At 43.9% G+C, this 20898-nt stretch overlaps 1 protein-coding gene across 2 annotated transcripts in view; it reads left to right on the top strand.

The window, feature by feature from the left end:
• Window positions 1–1157: 1157 nt before the first annotated feature.
• BACH2 (BTB domain and CNC homolog 2) overlaps window positions 1158–20898 on the top strand; it is a 332554-nt gene continuing 312813 nt past the window's right edge. For both annotated transcript variants that reach the window (XM_036024482.1, XM_036024481.1), the window contains exon 1: window positions 1158–1669. The gene's annotated coding sequence lies outside the window, so the exon portion shown is untranslated. The remainder of the gene's footprint in view (window positions 1670–20898) is intronic.

Here is a 20898-nt window from a genome sequence, read left to right as displayed (position 1 = left end):
CAGCTTCCTTTCCACCGTTGCTTAGTTTTCCACACAGACATTCAAAATGGGGCCTTTCAAAACCCTCCCTTCAAACGAAGGTGATTCAGAGCAACACTCTGGCTGATACCACAAGACTCCCAGAGCAACACTTCACTGCTTCCTCAGCATATGCCAGTGCCCATTTTATGGGGGAGGGGGGATTTATGATCCTTCCCTCAGTAGAGCGAGCCAAAGTTTTATAATATTCATTAAAAATCAGCACCACACGTAATAATATGGAATACTGCCTGCACACAAGGGGACCAAGTTATAGGTGTTCAGGGAAACGTGGCAGAATTTCCTGGCCTTGGCAAGGGTAAATTTGCAGGCACCAGCACTACACTCACACAACCTTTTTTTATTGCAAATGTTCGTTCGGACTAAGTCCTAATTACTTTCTGTAAAATCTTAACCACCATCAAGCTTTCTTCTGACAGGACAACCACACGATGGCCTTACAGTGCAGCAGCAACACCCTGGCACCCTCCAGAGAGGCAAAAAACAGTCTGGAACCCAGTTGGAGCTGCGTCCGAAGCTGGGAAGACTGGCTTTTCAGTTATGCCTCAAAATTGCTTGTGCCCTTTCTAAAACCTTGGTGTGGGGGCTTACAGTCTCCTTCAGTGGGATAAGCCGAGGCCCTCTTAAAGGATTCAAAGGTCAACATCAACACTGGGTCAGGGCTACTCTTCTTCGCCCCACCCCCACCCAAAGGGTCAGCTTTGTGGGGGTCCGTGTTGCGTCTTTTCGTGCCCCTCCTGGGGAACGCGGGACAACGCAGTAATGCCGGGCTTGGAGGTCTGGCTCCCCTTCCTAGGTGTAGTGCCCGGGACTCTGCCCCCTTCCTACGTGACACACTGGCAGCCCTCACCACACTCCCCACTCCACTGGACCCCAGTCCTTGCATTTCAAGGCCCCTGCAAGTCCACAGCCGGGCGGGACGGAGCCTGGCGGTCAGCTGGGCCCGGAGCACCAGGCTGTACCGGCGCGCGGCCGCACAAAGCCCGGAGAGCTGCGGCCGCAGCAGTGTGAGGCGCGCCCCCTCCCGCGAGTCGTCGGAGCGCGCGTGCCCGCCCCCGCCCCTCGCCCCAGCCCCCGGAGCGCCATTCGCGGAGCGGCTTACGCTAGTCGCCAGGCGTACGGCGCCCCAGCGGCCGGGGAGGTGCGCTGCCCGGCTCCCGTAAAGTTATTGTGAATGGGGAGCGGGTGACGTCAGCGCCGAATGTCAACAATGTAGCGATTGAGAGTGTGGGCGTTCCGGGGAGAGCGCGAGCCGCGCCGCGCGGAGCAAACAGCGCTGAGCCGCCGCCGCCTCACCAGCAGCAGCAGCAGCCGCAGCAGCAGCGACCGTGCACTCCCGGGCTACGATCGCTGCAGCGCTAGCGTGAGCGCCCGCCGCCGCCCTCGCCACCCTCCTGCCCACTCCCGCTGCCGCCGGGCTCTCGCTTTTTCCCGGCCTCCCCTCGATCCTTCCCCTCCCCCTTCACGCTACACTCGGGGAGCTGGGAACAAGCTGCCATGTGATGCGCGTCCTCTCCTCGAGCTTTCGGTGACCCCCGAACCGCCCACCGCGCCGCCTCCGGGAGGGGGCTGCGGGCAGAGAATACGCAGAGAAGAGAAGGAGGAAAAGGACGCAAAGTTCTCTGGTGAGGTGAGTCCCGGGTCCCGGGCCAAGGCTCTGGGCGGGGTGTCGGGGCAAGTTTGAGGGGACAGTGGGTGCGCGGGGAGGCGTGGGGAAGCGGCGCTGGAAGGGAGTCTCGATCTCCCGGCGCGCTGCCGACGGCCGAGAGCCCTGCCCGTTTTTACGGCATTTTCTAGGAACGGGAAGGCGGTGGGAGCCGAGCGGGTAGACGCGCCGCGGCGACTGTGCGCCCTCTCGCCTGGCTGTTTACGGCGGGCGAGGCGGCATTGTATTTCGTTCGCGTCGACGGGTGTTTTGGAACAGTAGGGGGAGGAGGAGCAGAGGGTAATAAGTCAGGCGTGCGGAGGGCGGGCTGGAGTGGGGCGCACGTCCGCCGGAGCGGGAGCAGCTGTCAGACCCACGGCCCTGCTCCCCGCCCAGCGAGGCCCGGGCGCCCCGGCCCCCAGCCCCTGATCTCCGCGAGGGACTGGACGGCCTCCAACCTGCTTGCGGCTTGCGTGCCCAGGGCTGCTCCGTGAGGACCACAGCCACCACGCTTTTGCGCTCAGCTGTCAGTCGCCGCCGGGTAGCCAGAGCCGCTGGGACTAGCGGGGCATCAAAGCCCAATTTGAGAGTACCGAGGAGAGGCAGGTTGGGGCCTCGCAGCGCAGACCGCGGGCTGCACGCTGGATGGAATCCCTATTAGCCAGTGACCGGGTTATCGGAATGCGTCCCTAGGAAGGTAAACCAAGGGGCTCGTGCTGTCACAGGGCGAAAACTTGTGTATCCGCTTCCTAAAGATTCTGCATGAAATTAAAGTGCAACATGCATCCTCCCCCCCCCCCCCAACACACTTCATTCCCCAAACCCCAGAAGCTCAAGCTAAGAAAAGGAGTTGACCTAGGGAAAACCTCTCCACCTCCCCATGCGGAAGAGCCCTGTGGGTCTTGCAGTTCTAGCACCTAGTAGGTGCTCAGGAGCCTAGCGCCCACACAGAGGGCAGCGGGCGGCGCTCACGGACTACCCCAGCTGCCCACGAGAGGGGACTCTAGTGAGCATCTTCGTGACCTCGGGCTGGCCGAGGATTTGCAGAAACTCTGTCTGTGGGAGGAAGCAGGCAGGGGCAGGTGTGTGTGTATGAAAGGGCTGCGCACCCCTGGCTTCGGGGATCGTGGGTACTCGGGGTATCCCCAGCACCCTTTGGTGTGTGGGCGAGTTTGACAACTTGGGGAAAGTTCCGGCCCAGCCGCTGTCAGGAAGGTTTAGTCTGTGGCCAGAGAAGCTCGCGGCCGCGGGTACCCGTGGACGCTGGAAACCAAGAGGGACGAGGGTGCCCCACCCCCGACTTAGCCACAGACTCCCGGTGGACCCGCGGATAGCGAGACGCGGAGTTCCTTGGTCTTCACTTTCTCTGTCTAGTGTTGCAGTCTCTTAATCTCTGTGTATATTGAATCTGTTGCGTGTATTTAACTAAAAAGGGTAATTACTTTAGATAAAAATTCTTTCCTGCCTAGTGGGAACCTTGGCGGAGATGATGCCTAATGAGATATTTATTTTGCTTTTGTCTGTTTAGAGTAAAATTAGAGATGTTAATTCTGATAACGGTTGTCTCAGATCATTAAAATGTAACATGTAGTAAAGGCATGTCTAGCTGCGAAGGCTCTGGCTGACATGAAAGAAGCTGAGCGTGAAAGGCTGCCACTCCTTCAGCCGAGAGGGCTATTTTGGTAAAGCAGAAAAAGTCTTGTTTAAAATGCGAGATTGCCCCACCCTGGTTCTCCAGGAGCTCTCGAGTAGACGGCATTTTTCATTCTTGCAGGTAATAATAAACGTGAGTCAAAATGACATCTTGTTAGAATTAGTCTTTAGTCTGTAAGCGAGATTGCTAAATTACAGTGTTGCGTTCAAACTGTTCCAGTGAAAGGTCTGTCAGCATTTCCATTATAAATTCAGTTTTTCAGAAGTTTACAATTTCACCACAAAACTTTGAGTGGCTGAAATGATTTTTCCCTTTTAGTGTTCTGGTTTTAAAAAATGCATTGATTGCCCACTTCCATTATATTTGCTCTTCCGGAAACTTGAAAATTATTCATATGGGGTCCCAGAAATGGAAAACACAATTATGGGATAAAGTACTTTTAAAACATACTTTATTTGTGCAGAGCAGCATTTTCATTTTGGATTTTGGAAGGCTTTAGGTTTGCCATTTGGTAATCATAAATGTGTTGAGTTAATTCTTCTGGTATCTGTTGATTCTGCAGGTGGATTGAAGTGTCCGTTTGTATTGTATATGCCAGGATTATATAAGAAACAATCTCCTCATATATATGTATGTCTGAACTCATCACTAAGTTATGAACCACCCCTGTTAGTACTTCTCGGGTTTTTGTGTTGCATGTGAGGATATGCCATAGAGAAGAAGTAAGGCAGAAGGCGAGGGAGGAAATCTGGACACCACCTCCCCTCTAATTCACTTTTCAGTATTACTAGTGCCTAGGAGGAAGCCATTTAGTCTTTCTATCAAATTATGCCTTTAACTCAGTGTCTCCAGGCAAGTCCCTTCCAGTCCCTCACCTCTGGCTGCTATGTGAGGGGCTTAATTATTTGCAAACTGCCTTGAAATCCCTGGATGAAAGGCACTGCATAAGTGCAGAGTATTGTTATTCAGATATGGAATTTAATGATCCATTACAGTTCATCAGGAAAATGCACTTTGCAGTGATGGTAGGAAACGTTTCCACCTGATAGAGGGTAATAATAACTGCTTAAAAGTAGGTTCAGATTACAGATGAGACAATTAACTCTGGCCATGTGCTCTTCAATTTGTTGCAATTCATTTTGTGATCAAAGTGAATCACAGAGAGCCAGATGGTCAGGTTCATGTTCAAATCTCCCCTAGACCAGCTCCTCACTTGTGGGCCCACTGTCTGCACAGCCGCCTGGACTTATTCATTAGCGCTGTGAGCTGTTCCTTAGAATCTGTAGTCGAGACTCCTGTGATGCCAACAAAAGAGCCCAAACCAATCTGTATTGTTGGGAGCAGTTTAATTTTCCTTGGATTAACTCATGCTTAGTGTCCCTGGTATGGCTCCAGCCTTAACAAGGGAAGAGAGAGATCCCAGTGGCTCCCTAGCTCAGCTGTGCGGGGCTCCACTGCCCTACTTTTTGCACCTCAGGTCTCAGGGGCTGTGGTATCTGGCTTGGTGTAAATGCTGGCTTGAAGCCTAATGAAAGACAGAATACTTAGATAAATAAATATCTTTCCTCTTTGGTGAAGGGGTGGGGAGCAGGGCCAGTTTCATGGGTGTGTGATCTGCACCTTTGCACAGGGGCCCCCTCCCCTCATCTGCTCAGAAGGACCTCACACTTGGTTTTGTCTCCACCTGTTGTCTCCTTGAAATCTTTAATAATTACTGAACACGGAGCCCTTCATTTTTATTTTTCACTGGTCCTGGTGAGGGAGGGAGGATGGGTTGGAGTGGCAGGTAACTGCTACTTTGTCCCAGCTCCTTTCTGTCCAGCAGGAGTGGGTGGGGATATTGGCTTTGTGTTGCCACATCGTTGGATTTTCCAAGGGAACCTGGATATGTGGATTTTTATGTGGAATCCCCTGAGTTTTAAATATTAGCTCAAAAATGTTTCAGATATTGGATGAGAACTTGTCAGAGCTAGAGCTGGACTGCAGGTATTCCCACTGAATGGGCTAATACATCTTACTGTTTGGTATTTCTGAATTTGGCTATTTTCTAAAGGCCTGACCCATCGGAGATGATTTGGGAGTCTCCCCCAAATGAATGGGTTACAGGTCATAGCTGTTGGGGAAATTGAATGATACGAGAAAAGCAAAACTTGAAATCAACATTGACTTTCACTCAAGGATTGATAGCTTTCTTTTTAATAGAGGATACAAGTTGAAAGGCCAAAAAATTAACACATGGACACCATGTAATCCTCTTCAGGTAAATCATTCATAGCTTTTGAACTACCTGCCCTCTATTTAGTTGTTATTGACCAGATGGGGTAACTTGGCTACTTAATCTTCATACTTGAGGACCTCCACAAAAATTTGGCATTTGAAAAGGCCCACTAAAATAATAGCTGTAATTTATTGAATGCTCGCCATGTGCCAGAAACAGTGCTAATAACTTTATCTATATGTAACTCATTGACTCCTCAAAACAACCCTGTGAAGTAGGCATTGTGCCCATTCTGCAGAAGAGAACAGTTCTCATTTTATGTTGGAAAGAATTTCATCTGTAGGCAGTGCATCTCTTCCTGACTGGATAAGGCTCATTTTGCCATCCTCTGTATATGATCTATTCCCGAGGCGATGACTGGGTGTGGGGTAGGGAACATAGCACATAGTGAATGAACATGGTCCCTGCCCTCAGGCACAAGAAACAAAAAACAATAGAAGATGGAACAGATTTGTCAAAACCTGTGATTCAGACAGCAAACCCCACTTCTACCTACCGCCCTGTTCCTCTCCTTTCCCTATCTGGATGTCGAAGAAGCTCCAGTGACGTATGACCCTATCAGAGACACCTGCGGTTCAGAAGTCAGGGCTGGCTGAAAAGATTGACATTTCCTTGGAAAAGAAGATAAGTCCTGGCACGCTTGGGGCTATGTTTGGAAAAGCAGCACCCAGGCCTCAGGAGTGATGGGAAGTTGCTTCTGTTTAACCAATGACAGTGTATGACCTATTCCTGTTCCCCCTTTACGTTTTATGTAAATATTTACAAAAATTTCAAGTTCCAAGTGAAACCTGATGTGAACTAAACATTTGGTAAAGTTGTTAAGATTGCCCAGAATATTACCCACCTTTTATTGGGGCGGGGGGGGTGTTGTCTGGGGTGACATTTAATAGAAAAATAGTTCTTTCTTTGTCAATTCAAGGTTTTTTTCTTTTACTTTTTTCTTTTTCTCTTTTTTTTCTTTCCCTCTCTGTCTCTCTCTCTTCTTTGTTAATTTCGAATGTCAATCTACCTAAGACTGAAACCTGATCTTACCACTGGCATGCCCCTCAGTTTCCCTAGAGCTGGGAGTATCCTCAGAATCACCACTATGTCCTTTTCAAGGGCCATTTCTTTTCTAAAGAATATGGGAATTGAACCTTGTCCTACTAATGGCACTGCTTCAAAACTCAGGCAGGAATTTCGCTTTTGTTTTTCCTTGAGCTATTTTTTCCAAAATAATAAATCTCCCCAATCTGAAAGCATTTCACGTGCTCTTTCATTGTAGTCATTGGCATTACAGCCAAAATGTCTCAGTTCTCCCCAGTGACTTCATAATCACCATTTCTCCAGCACATTCCCTGGTTAACTTCTCTTTTGTTCCTTAGCCTGACAATAAATTGTCCTTTGGTTCTGAGATGTGTCACTTTCCTCCCTGACCCTTTTGTTCCTCTCCGGAAGGCTGTAGGACACGCTGCTGATACCCCTGAGAGCTGCCTCTTAGTTACAAGCTCCCTCCCATCCTTGTCGGTTTTCATTTTCTTCTTTCCCAAGCACTTAAACCCTCCACTTTCCAGTCCTCTCATACTTCTTGTAATTGTCTTCATTTGTTCCTGAGCCTGCAGCTGGCTCCAGGTTAATTTCAGAAGCAAGCTTTTTGATTTTCCAAGTCTGCCACCAATTCCAGTCTTGCACCATCCTTCTCTTCACCCATCACTTTGTGCAGATGCTCCAGGAGTTTCCTGGGGACTTTGCATGTCTAACCCACAGGAGGCTTAAACTCCCACTTTGGCGTATAAAGAGGAGAGAGCCCAGCGTGCTTATTTCCATTCTGTAAGTAGGAAACAAGGAGAAGGTGCGGGCTCAGCAAGTTTCTTTAGTGTCCCAGTATCCACAGACTATTGGCAATTTTTATTTTTCTTCCCACCCTGTATTCGCATAAATAGCAGAAGCTTATGGCTACCACAAAATGGGCCATGTGTCCAGAAATGCCTTTCTTTATAAGAGATCCCTCATTCATTCACTAAACAAACGTATACTGAATATGTCTTATGTGGCAGGCGCAGAACTAGCCAATCATGGGGCTAGTGGGGAGCACACCCAGTCCTGGTCCCTGCCTCATGAAGCCTACCACCTAGCAGGAGGGATGCCATCAGTCAGAAAGCAACAGATAACCCATTGCATGTTCTGTGAAGGAAAGAAAGATTTCCCTGCAGCAGAGAGTCTAGTAGGTGAATGTGACCTGGTTGTGAGGTTGAGGCAGTCCTCCCCGAGGAATTGTAGAGTGAAGTGCCATCAGAGTCCCTCTGCAACCTGGGCTTCCTTGTTCTCCCCAGCCTCCTAACCCTATTAATTCAACACTGTCTTTGGCCCTTTGGAGTGTTGCATAAACCATGATATAACCCCTTGGGCCATTTTGGCAAATAATGGTTCTTGTATACAGAGTCCAGAATTGATTTATTTACCTGTGTTTTTAGAGCCTGATAGAAACAGAATTGTTAATTGCCAAGAATACTGTTCAGTTTCATACTTGGAAAAAATGCAAGTTACCATTCTTATTTTGAACATATTTGGGGTCGTTTTGACAATGTTTGAATGATTAGAAGCTACACAGATATTTCCTCCCAGTTGGCTGGTATGTGTGGGACTTAGGCAAGGATCTTCAGTGAAAATGGGAGTCCAGCTCCTGCCCGAAGGCCCTGCCTACCCCGGAGCAGGAGGGTCTCAAGCGTCCGCAGACCAAAAGCAATTATTTAGGTTATTCTTAGCACAATTCAGGAGTGTTGACAGTGCCTATTTATTTAAGTACAGGAAACTTTTATCTTATTTTTTATCACCATTTACCTTTTTAAAAAATGTATTTATTTTTAGAGAGAGGGGTAGGGAGGGAGAAAGAGAGGGAGAGAAACATCTCATGTGTGAGAGATACATCCATCGATTGCCTTTTGCACTCCCCAACTGGGGACCCACCCACAACCTAGGCATGTGCCCTAAGAATCAAACTGGCGACCTTTTGGTTCACAGGTGAGCACTCAATCCACTGAGCCACACCACTATTTATCCCCCCATACCCTCTTCCACCGCCGTTCCCACCCCGCAATTAGACAGTGTTGTCCATGTCCGTGAGTACTTCTCTTTTTTTTCTTTTCTCTTGATCCCTCCATCCCCTCAACCCTCTCCAGAGCTGTCAGCCTGCTCTCCATGTATGAGTCTATCTCTATTTTCTTGTTAGTTCAGTTCATTAGATTCCACATATGAGTGAAATCATATGGTGCTTGCCCACTGACTATGCTATAACTAAAATGCCTGTATTTTTTTTTCTTTGGCGATAGCTAACCTGTGTTGGGAGCTTCCTGTGTGTTACTCATATTAACTTATTCAATCCTGGTGACAACCCAGAGCTAGGTGTGATCATTAGAAGCCAAGGCACAGATGTTGCCCAGCTAATGAGTGGTAGAGCTGGGATTGGAAACTCGGTGTCTGACACTAGAGCTTGTTCTCCTACCCATCACACTGCTCCGCCCCCTTTTCCTTTCTTCTTCACAGGAGGTGGGAATGCTCTCCAGCATTTCTCGGAAGTGGAAATATAGGCCTGTTCACCAAAACATTGGCTATTTTGTTGATGTCTATCTGAAAGATGAAACCGAAAAATAATTTCTCAGTGAACTGGAGTGAATGTATCTCCTGTCTTTCACTCGGCCCACTTTCTAAAATGGCATTCCTCAGGTCTGAGTTACCATTTGGGGATCAGAAAGTGGAAGTGATGACATGTAAAGACAAAAGGAGAACTGAGCATAGAACATGAGTCCCATGGCTCTGTCCCCAGGGTTTTCCGGTAGCTCAGGCTCCTGGCCCCCTGTTATGGGAAAAGTTTGTTTTTAGCTTTTTAGGTTTTTTTCTGATGAGGTAGGAAAAGATGAAAGAAACTATTTCTATAATAGATTGATTATTCTAGTGCAGAGGGAGAATTTCATTCAGATCCAATTCTTTTAGAGCTCCTAATTAGAAATATTAGCCACTAGTAACAGATAAAAGCAGGTAACCTTTGCTCTCATTCTAGTCAATTTCAGGAAGAGATTATCTTGCCAGATTAGCATGTTGCAACTCTCAACCAGAGATCTGAATGGTTTTAGAGGACTCAGCTTTGGCAGTGACCCCAATTACCTCAAGTTTGCAGGGTCACTGTTTGGAATGCCGACTCAGCCCTGCCCTGGGCCAGACGATACCCAAGTTGTCTTCTTTAGTCAAGAGACATTATTCTTGGGAGCTGCTGGAAAACCAGGTGTCTGTTTGTAGCCCAGTTTGGGAAAAGATCAAGTGTAGGAGTGTATCGCGCTTATTTTTCAGTATTTAGTTCACCTTTTGGAGATGGCTAAATAGAGAGAGATACTCAGTGTGTCACTGTTGGAAGTTTTAAGTGATTCAAAAAAAATCAAGCAGATGAGTGCATAAAGATATCTATGCAAACAATGATGAGCTTAAATTAAAGCTGCTGATTTAGTATGAGAATTACTTGCATTGATTTGTGGAATATCTGCATGGGTTCAAGATTCCATATTATGCAAATGAATGAGCCCTGAAGAATCAAACTGTGAAAAAAAATGAAATTAACTGTAAAGGATATTATTACCCATTCAGCAAGAGAAAAATGTAGACATACTTAGATTTAACTCCCAGTTTTCAGACGTGTTCTTGGGAAGATCAGCGTCAGGGATGATGACTTGCTGCCTTTGGGAAGAGGCCAGGGAAGGCTTGCTGTCGGTTCTGCCCATGACCTCTTTCGGTCCTTCCTTTTCCACTCAGTGCTTTGCTGCCTTTGATCACCCAGTGCCCTTAACTGGTGCCCTCCTTCTCTTTCAAAACCAATCTCAGGAAAAGATTTCATGAGAAAATTTTTACTAAGGTATAAATAACTGAGCATACTTAGTGCATTACTTCTTTGTGAAACATCAGCATATTCATAGGAGACAAAGCCATAGGAAAAAAATCCTAAAAATGGGAATAGTAGAATTTCACACAGTGGTAACCTGGGGATGGGAGGAAATTTCTGAGCGAAGAGGGCTGTTTATCAGTTCAACCCCAGACAATCTAGACAAACAGATTAGAAGATATAGACCACTGTGTATTAAAAATAGAAAGGGCAGATGATTTTGATTTTTAATATAATTGTGTATTTGTTAGTGAGCATCACCTTCCTCTTGCCAGACACTGGATCTGATCACATAAGCCTGTATAGCAAGATTGTGTGTTACTTGACATTTAAACGGAGCTTCAGGGGCAAGTCACTTGGTCTATAATTAGGAATTTTTGTCAGTTAGTCAGTAGCAGTGAACCTGAAATACTCTATTATGCTTAAATGTTGAATTTCAAAAGAAAAAGAAAAAAAACAGAGCAATGGCTCTCTCATTCACGGGTCTCCTCACCCCATAGTTTTATTGATTACAACTGATTTGATAAATTTATTTCAAAATTGACATGCCCCATTCTATGGATGGTGGTAACACCTGGACATCTGTAGAGGTTGACTGATTAATAAAACCATGCTTATTTTAGATAGAGGTGTTGCCCGCTAAATAATACCCAGCTGTGGGGAGTCTGAACTGCCTCCCATACTACCCTTCCCCCACCTCAAGCTCCTCCCGTAACCATGCTATGTTGAGTTGATGGCGCCATCTAGTGCTAGTCTCTGGAACTGTCCGACGGACTCCCTACCTCTTATTCTTCCTTTGCTGTGGGTTCCGATCACTGAGCATGTAGCTGGACGTGAAGAGTCTCCACTCTCTGGGAGTGTGGTGTCCAGTGTTGGACTTCTCTCTCTTCCTACTTTTCCTCTTTCTCTGTAGTTGAATTATCCCCCATGCCTACCTGCCTGCCTGGCTCCATTTTTTTCTGTTCCTCTCTCTTTAGTACCTCATTGTAACCCTTCTTCCCTCCTTGTTTCTCTTCTAAATTCTGATGAATTTGGGGGGAGGAAAAAAGTCAGTACACACAACTGACAAAAATTTTTCTAATGATATGGCAAAATCAGGGAATGCCAAGCATTTGAAAGTGGAATTAACCATTAAACCATATTAAAGGAACCAGAGGGAAGTTAAAGATGAAGTCCACAGGTCTCATTTAGAAGAGCGTCCCCTCATCTTCCTCTAACTAGACATTTTCTCAAGCACAGTCAACCAAGAGTGTTTTCTTTAGTTTTGGAACTGTTGTTATAATATTATTTTTTCTTTTTAATTTGCAAACTTAACCTCTCACTCATATTTTAAAATCGAGACGGTTTCATGGCATGTCCTGGAACGTCCCATCACTGGCATGACCCTGTTTCTGCAGGGACACGTGTCCTGAGTTTCAGACCTGTTTCCCTGTAGATTCTTGGGTCGTGTGTTAAATAGAGAACAAAAATGAAAGATGCATAAGGTGAAGCCTGAGGTGTGACTACTACTCCACAACGTTTGTGGGATCTGACTGAGTGTACAGGTTTAAGTCTCCCACATCAAACAATAAATTTTAAATTTCCACTTATGTTAAGCATCTTGATATTGTGGGTTTAAAAGTAAGTCCCCTCTGAAAAACAGGAACTGTGCTTGTCTGTTACCGGTTCTTGTGGTCAATATGGCAACTATTTTGATTTTTTCAAAAGGGAGGAAAAGCAGTTAAATCCAGTTAAAATTAAAACCAGTTAAAATTAACTAGTTTGTGAGATTTGAATGCAGCTGTTCCACACATCACAACACTGAGAGTCAGTTGTTTGTTTATTACCACTGTTAATTACTATTACTTGCTAGTACTACTTCTGAAGCGGTGGCATAGATTATATTTTTGGTTTAACCTTGGCAAATAGCAACTGCAAGGGTAGCGAGGTTCCTGTTTGCTAATTTGCATGTACCTTGTTTTTGTTTTTGCCCCGTAGGTGTGTGCACCTTCTATATGCAAGAGTAATTTAGTCTGTCAGCAGTTTCCTACCAGAAGCGTTTGCTGACTCATGCAGCTGTTGCAGTGCTCAGCTGGCCTCACCGTCAACTGCCCACAGTGCCAGCGCTGCCTTGGGAGAGCAGCGGGCAGCCTAGCTGCTGGAAGGCTATTTTCAGAGCTGTGCTCACTGCTAAGACGGGTTCCCTTCTTCTTTCAGCTGCCAAACACAGCCTTCTGGTTGCAGGGTAGAAAACGGCATATTTTTACCTTTCTAGAGGCTACATTAGAATCAGCAATTCTGGGAATCCCTCAGGAAAACTGGTTTTTAATCATTTTAAATTTCTGGGACTCTTTAAGGGGGGGAGGGAAAGAGGAGATAATAAGGGAAAGGGAATGTGCTGTTATTTTCTCCTTAGCACCAGAAGGAACTTTCATGAACCTTTAACTTCGGCTTTCTTGGTGTAACCGAAACCTGACCCACTTCTCCCTCAGTGAGGAGCCTGTGCCTTGAGTGGGGAAGCAGCAGAGTGGGTGCTGAGAGGGCTGCCCTGACATTGTTTTGTGTGGCTCCAGTCCTTAAGTAATGACAGATTTCGTTGGTATCTGTTGCATGTTATTAAGGTTAAGGGAAACAAACACCTGACCTCGGGTCATGTTAAAGCTGGTATGCGTTTTCAGAGATGGTTTCGCTGTTTGTTTTCGTAGTTCACTTCTGCTTATTTTCATCTGTAAGTGTGAAATGTAACTTTTTCATGATTTCTAAATAAACTTCCTTTTGTAATTATGAGTTGATTAAATCATCCTAAACTATCTTGAGAAGTGAGATCGCTAGGGAAAAGAAGCTTTGAGTACCCTAAGGAGAGCTCCTCCTTTTTTTTTTTTTTTTTTTTTTTTTTGGCTTCAGTAAGCATTCTGCAGCAGCTTTGACCAGTAATAAAGAAAAAGCCAAGCCACAGTGACTGTGTGTAACATGATGTTGATGGAAGTTCTTGGTTTCCGCCGATACAAATGACTCATCAGTATCAATAGAATTGTGACTTCTAATAATAACACAGTGCAAGACCTTCAAAACATGTGGTTTTAGCCCTAGCTGTTAGTGAAAGGTTGGAAAATATTAGTTTAAGCATTTTTTTTCCTGATCTCTTGATTTCACCCAAGTATAAAGTTGTTTTTTGTAGGTGTGATGATCACACTATTGTTTTTTCATCTTACTGTTTTTAGTTTCGTTATGACTAAGTAGCCAAATTCAGATCATTTCATCGTTTAGAAATCTGTGCAGTAAGCATCTCCTGACAGGGATGTGTTTTGAGGGAAATGTGGCTGAAAAGCAGATCCTCCCTGAACAGAGAAAGGAAAAAACTGGTACAGACGAGAGTCCGCTGAGCTGCCTGCCTCCTACACAGCATCTATTGCGGAGGGCTGCGGTATTGCTGACTAGCCCCATTGCCCTGTGAGTCACCGTCAAAGGATTCCAAGAGGAAGGCTGACAGAAAATTCGAGTCAGAGGAAAAGGCTCCGTGGAGAAGGGGCAGTTGTCACAGGAAGGAGGGTGCCACCTGGTTTCCACTGCCAGGGGGCTGCCTCGTGACCCCGAGCATCAGAGGGAGTTGAGATGTATGCTCATATTTTTGCAGCCTGTTTACTTGCCTCTCTATATGGGAGCATTCTTGGGGGTTTTTGTTTGTTTTGGTTTGTTTTCTTTTTCTGCAGTTTGGCCAGACCATTCAAGATCACTATCTTAGCTCTGTACCCAAGAGCCTTTCCTTTTCGCATTCTGTGGTGAAAGCAACTGAATTTCTAGAATGTGAGACCAACGTCTACATTTACATTTATATAGCTTTTTTCTTTCTAAACACTTCATCTTTAGCAATGTTCTGTTATTTGTTTCCTAGCTATTAGAGCCAGAGGCCTTTCTCCCTTGCTTGCTATGTTAGCCTTGATCTGGGAAATAAATGCTTTAAAGGGAAACTTCAAATTAGAATTGTGGACCCTGAGAAGGAATATATTTATCAAGAAGGACTTCTTGTAGTTAAGTGGGTGCAAATTCAGGACCAGAGGCCAGTGGCCGTTGCTGATGGAGGCCTCTCCATCAGCACTGCACTTCAAGGGAACTCCAGAGACTGAGCCGCCAAGCCTCCTGCGCTGTGTTCCTGCCATCTGTACAGGCCCTTGTAAAGGAGTTTTGGGAATCGTCTTTCAACCAGTGGACTGAGATCTACCCCTTCCAGTCAGAACTGTGCAACTGCATCCTCATTTGTGTCTATACTGACAAATCGGGAGACTTGACTCTGACCAATCAGGGCCATAATATTTGGACCAATCAGAACTGTACAGTTTGGATTCCCTGCTTGCATAAAAATGAACCAGTCAGTACCAGGACAGGAACTTTTTCTGTAACAGGTGGCCTCCCCTCTGTGTATGGAGAGTGTACTTTCGATTTCCTCCAGAGGCTGCATTTCTTTGGTTTGCAGACTCTTCACTTGAATAAGGTTACTCCTCCTTTTACACCTCAGCTTGGGGACATTTGTTGACAGACTTTTATTAGTTCAAATTCATGTCAGTCTTGTCTCTTTCACACTTTGTTTTAGATGGGTGTGTGTGTGTGTGTGTGTGTGTGTGAGAGAGAGAGAGAGATATCCTGCCATCTTCTCAGCATTTTGGGTTTTTAATGCTTATCCTTCCCTGTTATCTTTCATCCTTGAGTCTTGCTATATAATCGAGTTTCTTTTCTAGAGAGCCTTTTCCTTTCCCTCTCTTGGCAAATGTTTGCAATTTTTTTCTCTGTGTGAACACTTGCCTCTTCTCATTTGTTCTCTTAGATTCCGGTGTTTCCTGCCTGCATGCCCACACCCCTTTCTCACTCTGTTCTTGGGCAGACCTGGGCACACACACACATGCACTCACTAGACATACATACACATGCATCCACACAATGCCCCTCTCTGACCCTGGTGTCTTGCTCATGGAGACATTCCCACAGTGGCATCAGGTGCTGCTGTTGCCATCTTCCCTGCCAGCAGCCAGTTTCTGGAAGGGGTCATTCAGGTGGAAAAGAAATCGGAAGGAAAGCCGGAAGTGGCTTCTGGCCTGAGATTGAGAATGCATCCTGGGAAGGAGGCTGGATTTGAGGAACCAGGAGAAGGCCCAAGGGAGGCCCCAACTTCAGAGGCCAGCAAGGGGAGAAGGCCAGGCTCAAGTGCAGGAAGACAAGACATTGAGATGCTTCTGCTACTCAGCCTGGAGTTGGAGATCCCGAGGGTCAGAAATGCACCTGCATGAGAGGGAGTGGCTAAGGAGAGGGAGAAGGAGGCTCAGAACTCAAGGTGTGAGAGAAGACTGAGATCTGTGGACTGCCCTTTGGCTATTAAAATGTTCCAATAGCCAGCTAGGCCTTTGGGAACAGACAAGAGAACCCACAGGACACAGTGAAGAATAACTTCTTCCCAAGGGCCCTTCAGTGTGGCCTTCCCTGGCTGCCCTGCGGAGTTGAGAGACTGCTTTCCTTCCCAGGAGCCCCACCCCTTTCCTCTCCTGTCTTTTCTTTGTAGATTTCATTACCTTCTGACATGCTATATATGTTGCTTGCTTGTTGATTATCTGTCTCCTTCACTGTGACTTAAGCTGCAGGAGTTCAGGGATCATTGTTTCCCGTGTCTGGCACTGAGTGGGTGCTCAATAAATATGTATTTGTTGGATGGATGAATGGATGGATGGATGGATTCACTGACTCTCCCTTTTTAAAAATCACCTATGGCTTCTTGATGCCCACAGAAGTCTAAACTACTCCTTGGCAGAACACATAAAGCTTCTTACAATCTGTTCCCATTCTACCATTTCAGGTATGTTTTCTTCATACTGAACTTTCAATTAATATCTCTTGAGCCAATTTATGTTTTCATTTTGTACAGTTTCCTGGTGCATGAGTTATATACGATGACTCTGAAGTTCTTTTACTATATCCTACTATTACTTCTTGGAAAAATCAGCAATTATTTATTGAGGACTTGAAATATAATATTCTGCACATTATATCCTGTGCCTAACAGACAGGATATAATGTGCAGAATACCATACCAGTGTCAATGGTCCCTGTCTGTAGGGAAGTTGTTATTTTATACTGGAGACGATTTATAAAAGGACATGAAGCATTTGAAGTACGGTGTGTGGCAGTGTGTGCTCTAATGCCAGGTAAATGGTGAAGGTGAGTGTTGGAGGAGTTGGGAGGAAAGAGAGTCAGCAAGGCTTGGAGGACAGGGAAGCTTTAAAAGGAGATAGATCTATATATGTCCTCAAAATATTGTGGGATTTACTGAAATGGTCCTTAATTTCCTAGCTGATACCCTTCAGCTAGGTGTGAGGTTCGTCAGCTGTATTGATCATTGTCGGCATAATAGCCCTTGACCATTCTTAAGATGCCATGAATGGAGGGGGATGAGGATTGTTAAGTGCAGACCTATGAAATTCTTTTATAGTAGGAAGGAAGGTTTTAAATGTATAAGGAGTCCTTCACTTTCATTATTTGAAAAAAATTGTGAATAGAACTTCTGTTCACTAAAATGTGAAGAGTGAGAAAACAAGCCCAAATCAGTTGATATTTGTGGCACATGTATAGGATTGGTCCAGAATATATAAAGAACACATATAAATCAATAAGAAAAAGCCAGAGAACCCAATAAAAATGATACTGTGCATTCACATACTTAAACACTTCATAAAAGAAATCCAAATGGCTAATTTAATAATCAAACACATGCAAATCAAAATCATAACTTATCATACACAGTCTTTGGATTGACAGAAATGTAAAAATCTGACACATGTTGACAAGGATATACTTATAGATGGATAGGAGTTCTTGGTCATAACTTATAGGAGTACATCTTGATACAATTACAATGGAAAAGAGTTTGTCATTACCTAATGCAAGTTCAACCTGCTATTAGCTTACAACTCAGCGGTCTTGTGTGTGTGTGTGTGTGTGTGTGTGTGTGTGTAGGAAAATTTCTTACTCGTGCTTAAAGAAACATGGACAGGGATGTTCAAAGAAGCATTGTTTATACATGCAAAAACTGAAAACAGTTCAAATTTGCTAAACATATGCACTGGAATATCAACGCCACATAGAGGAGGGTGTGCAGAGGCAGCATGCTTGGTGGTTAAGGCAAGGATTCTGCCTGAGTTCAAAATTCGGTTCTGCCACACATTTTGTGCCATTGGGCAAGTTTCTTAACCACACTTCTCTCATTTATACGTTAAGGAAAGTAATAATATATACCTGATAGGGTTGTTAGGAGGATTAAGTGAATTAGTATTTGCAACATGCTTACAAAAGTGACCAGCACATAATACCTTCTATTTAACTGTTTGTTAAACAAATAAAAATGCATGCATTAGTATGGATGTTGAATGAAATAAGCAAGACACAGAAGAAAATGTACACAGTGTGATTCCATTTATGTAAAGTTCAAAAGTATACAAAACTAAATGTGTTGCTTAGGATGTATATATAGATGGTAAACCTATAAAGAAAATTTAGAGCATGATTGTCACAAGAAGATCAGTAGAGTGGTGACCACCAGAGGTGAAGGAGTAGGGTATGATGGAAAGGGTTTCACTAGGTGCTTTCCAAGTTGCCGGCAAAGTTTTATTTCCAACCTGAAGAGCAGTCCCAAGGGTTTTTTAAAATTATTTTTTAAAGCTGCATGTGTTTTTTGCACATGTGTATATGTTTGACCTATTAGTTAATACGTTTTTAAAGGTTTTTGTGCATTGTTATTTTCTGTAAATACTTCTGATTTGAGCTGATATTTGAAAATTACCTCAGGGTAATTGTAAAGCCCAAAACAGTAAGATGACATTTTACAGGAATAAATGTAAATTCCCACATCTGCGTTAATAAAAATTGTTCCAGAATTTGCACGCCTGTTTGGTGCCAGTTCCTGCACAACATTGTAAGCACTGGTGCAGCAGAGTTCTCTGGTTCTTATGGAAACTGGTGCCTCTTAGAGCCACATTAACAGAGCTGTCCTCTTTAAGTCAGGCAGTGCAGTGGTCTTGTTCAATTATTCTCCGGTCTGCTTGTAACGTGTATGAAATACTATGCCCCGTACCAAGGGACTGTTTAGGGAAGGAAGATGTTAACCATGGAAGGAGCATGCTCTGTGATCAAGATGTTTAGGGATCTGGAAACTGGCCAAGGAAGTGGGGATGTTTAACACAGAAAAGAAGAGATGTAGGGAGATAAAGGGTGTCTTCCATCATTAGACAAGGAAACAAACTTTTTTCATTGCTCCATGAGTAGATCCCTTCATTGTCTATAGTGGAGACAGGTTTTGCTCCTGCTCTGAGCAGAGGCCGTGGGACCTCCCTTAGGCTTGATAGGAGCTTTGCTATCAGACATGTGGTCCCTGGACCAGCAGCATCAGTATAACCTGGAGCTTGTTAGAATGCACAGTCTCAGGCCCACCCCACATCTACTGAATCACAATCTGAAGTTTATCAGGGTCCCCTAGCTAGGGACTCAACGTACACGTTAAAGTTGGAGAGGCACTGGGCTAAAGGTTTCTAAGATCCCTTTTCATCATTCTTAGGACTCAATGATTTTATTTAGTAAACTGATAATTACCAGTTCATATGTAACATTATCAATTTAAAATGCCTAACTATTAATAATACTGTATTGTATATTTGAAAGTTGCCAAGAGAGTAAGTCTTAAAAGTTCTCAGATCACAAGAAGAAATAAATCGGTAACTGTGTGTGGGGACAGATGTCAGCTGGACTCCCTGCGGCGATTGCGTTACACAACACACGTGTGGGCAAAGTAGGTTTACAGTCGCAAGTGTGTGAAACAGAGTTTATTTCTTTATTATTCATTATTTTTTGTACTTTTTCCATTGAAACAACCATAAACCTACTTTTGTCCACCCCCGTGTATACAAATATTAAATCACTATGTTGTCCACCTGAAACTAATAAAATATTACATGTCAGTCGTAGCAATTACACATTTTTTGAAAGCAAAATGACTGAGTATGTTATATGTACATAAACCCTAGCAAGTATTTGTTGCTCAACTGGTTTGAAGTGGATTTGTCCATTTTCTCCCTAAAGTAAAAGTTAGGTTTCTTATGTATTTGGGCAGCTTATAGCAATTAAAACATAACAGTGTTTTTGTTTTTTAATGTATAGGACTAGATTCTTGCTTAAAAATTTATTAATTTCTTCATTTTCTTTCTTTTCTATTCTTAAAGTCTCCAGAGTAGATTAAGACTTTGAATACCTGTTAAGAATAGTCAAAGGAGACATTTAAATAATAAAAAATCTCATAATACGTTGATTTTATATTTAGCCTGGTTTTTTTTTTTTGCTTGTACATATTCCATATTTTGACCTTATGGGCACCTTTGAAGTCTAAGTATATTTTAGTAATTCTCCACAACAGCCCTCGTCTTTTAGATTTTAGATCTGAGCTCAGGCAAGTAAAATAGTTTTTAGCTTTTTCCTCTTAAAATACCATGACTAACTTGAACTTGTCTCTTTTCTCCTTAAATAATTTGCTACTTGTCCTTTTAACTGATTAAGTTCAGATGGAATTTATGATTCATTTCATATTTCCCCCTTTATGTAATTAGTCACTTATTCTTTTGATGTCCATAGTAAAACTAATACTTAACATGATAGTCATAAAATTCCAAAATAAGGAAGTTCTTAAATGACTTACAGCCAGATATAAAATATGGCAAAAATGAGTTGGAAAACTTCTTATGAACAAAAGATGTTCTTTTAGGCCTTGTAACCATGAGTTATTTGGTTTAAGCACATGCTTCCAGATACATTTTCTTTTGGCATAGAGGACAAAGAAACTGTACTTTGACGGAGGCTTCGATAATATTTGGTATATGTGTGTCATAGACATGAGATAATGTTGACAAATGGCTTTATAAAATAGTAAAAGTGTTATAGACATTTTAATGCCTTTTGTGCATTATAATTGTTTTAATTTTAGTTAAGCATGGTTTCACCTCCTTTTCTAGGGTTAACTCTTAAAAAATCTTAATTCTGCCTTACTGAGGTTCTTCAGGTTTTGATTTCTTAATTCATAAATGATTATGAACAAATAAACTGCTCCATCATATCAGTAACTGGCTGTAAGGTAGAAGGCTAGACTTTATTCTGCCAGCTCGTTGGCTTGCTTAATTTATTTGCTCATTCATTTACCATAAATATATACTGAGCACTTTTCTGTGTTCAGCCCCACAAAGCTGTGGGCTGAGTATTCTGGGAAAGACATAAATAAGACAGTCTCAATGTCCAAAAAATTTTATAAGTTATAAATTTATTTTTTAATAGTCATAGCACCTTACCAAATTTTAGATGATTAGGTCACCATTTTGAAT

Source organism: Phyllostomus discolor, chromosome 4 (genome assembly GCF_004126475.2).
Source record: "Phyllostomus discolor isolate MPI-MPIP mPhyDis1 chromosome 4, mPhyDis1.pri.v3, whole genome shotgun sequence".
Lineage (NCBI taxonomy): Eukaryota > Metazoa > Chordata > Mammalia > Chiroptera > Phyllostomidae > Phyllostomus > Phyllostomus discolor.
This window is presented reverse-complemented; position numbering and strand designations above follow the sequence as displayed.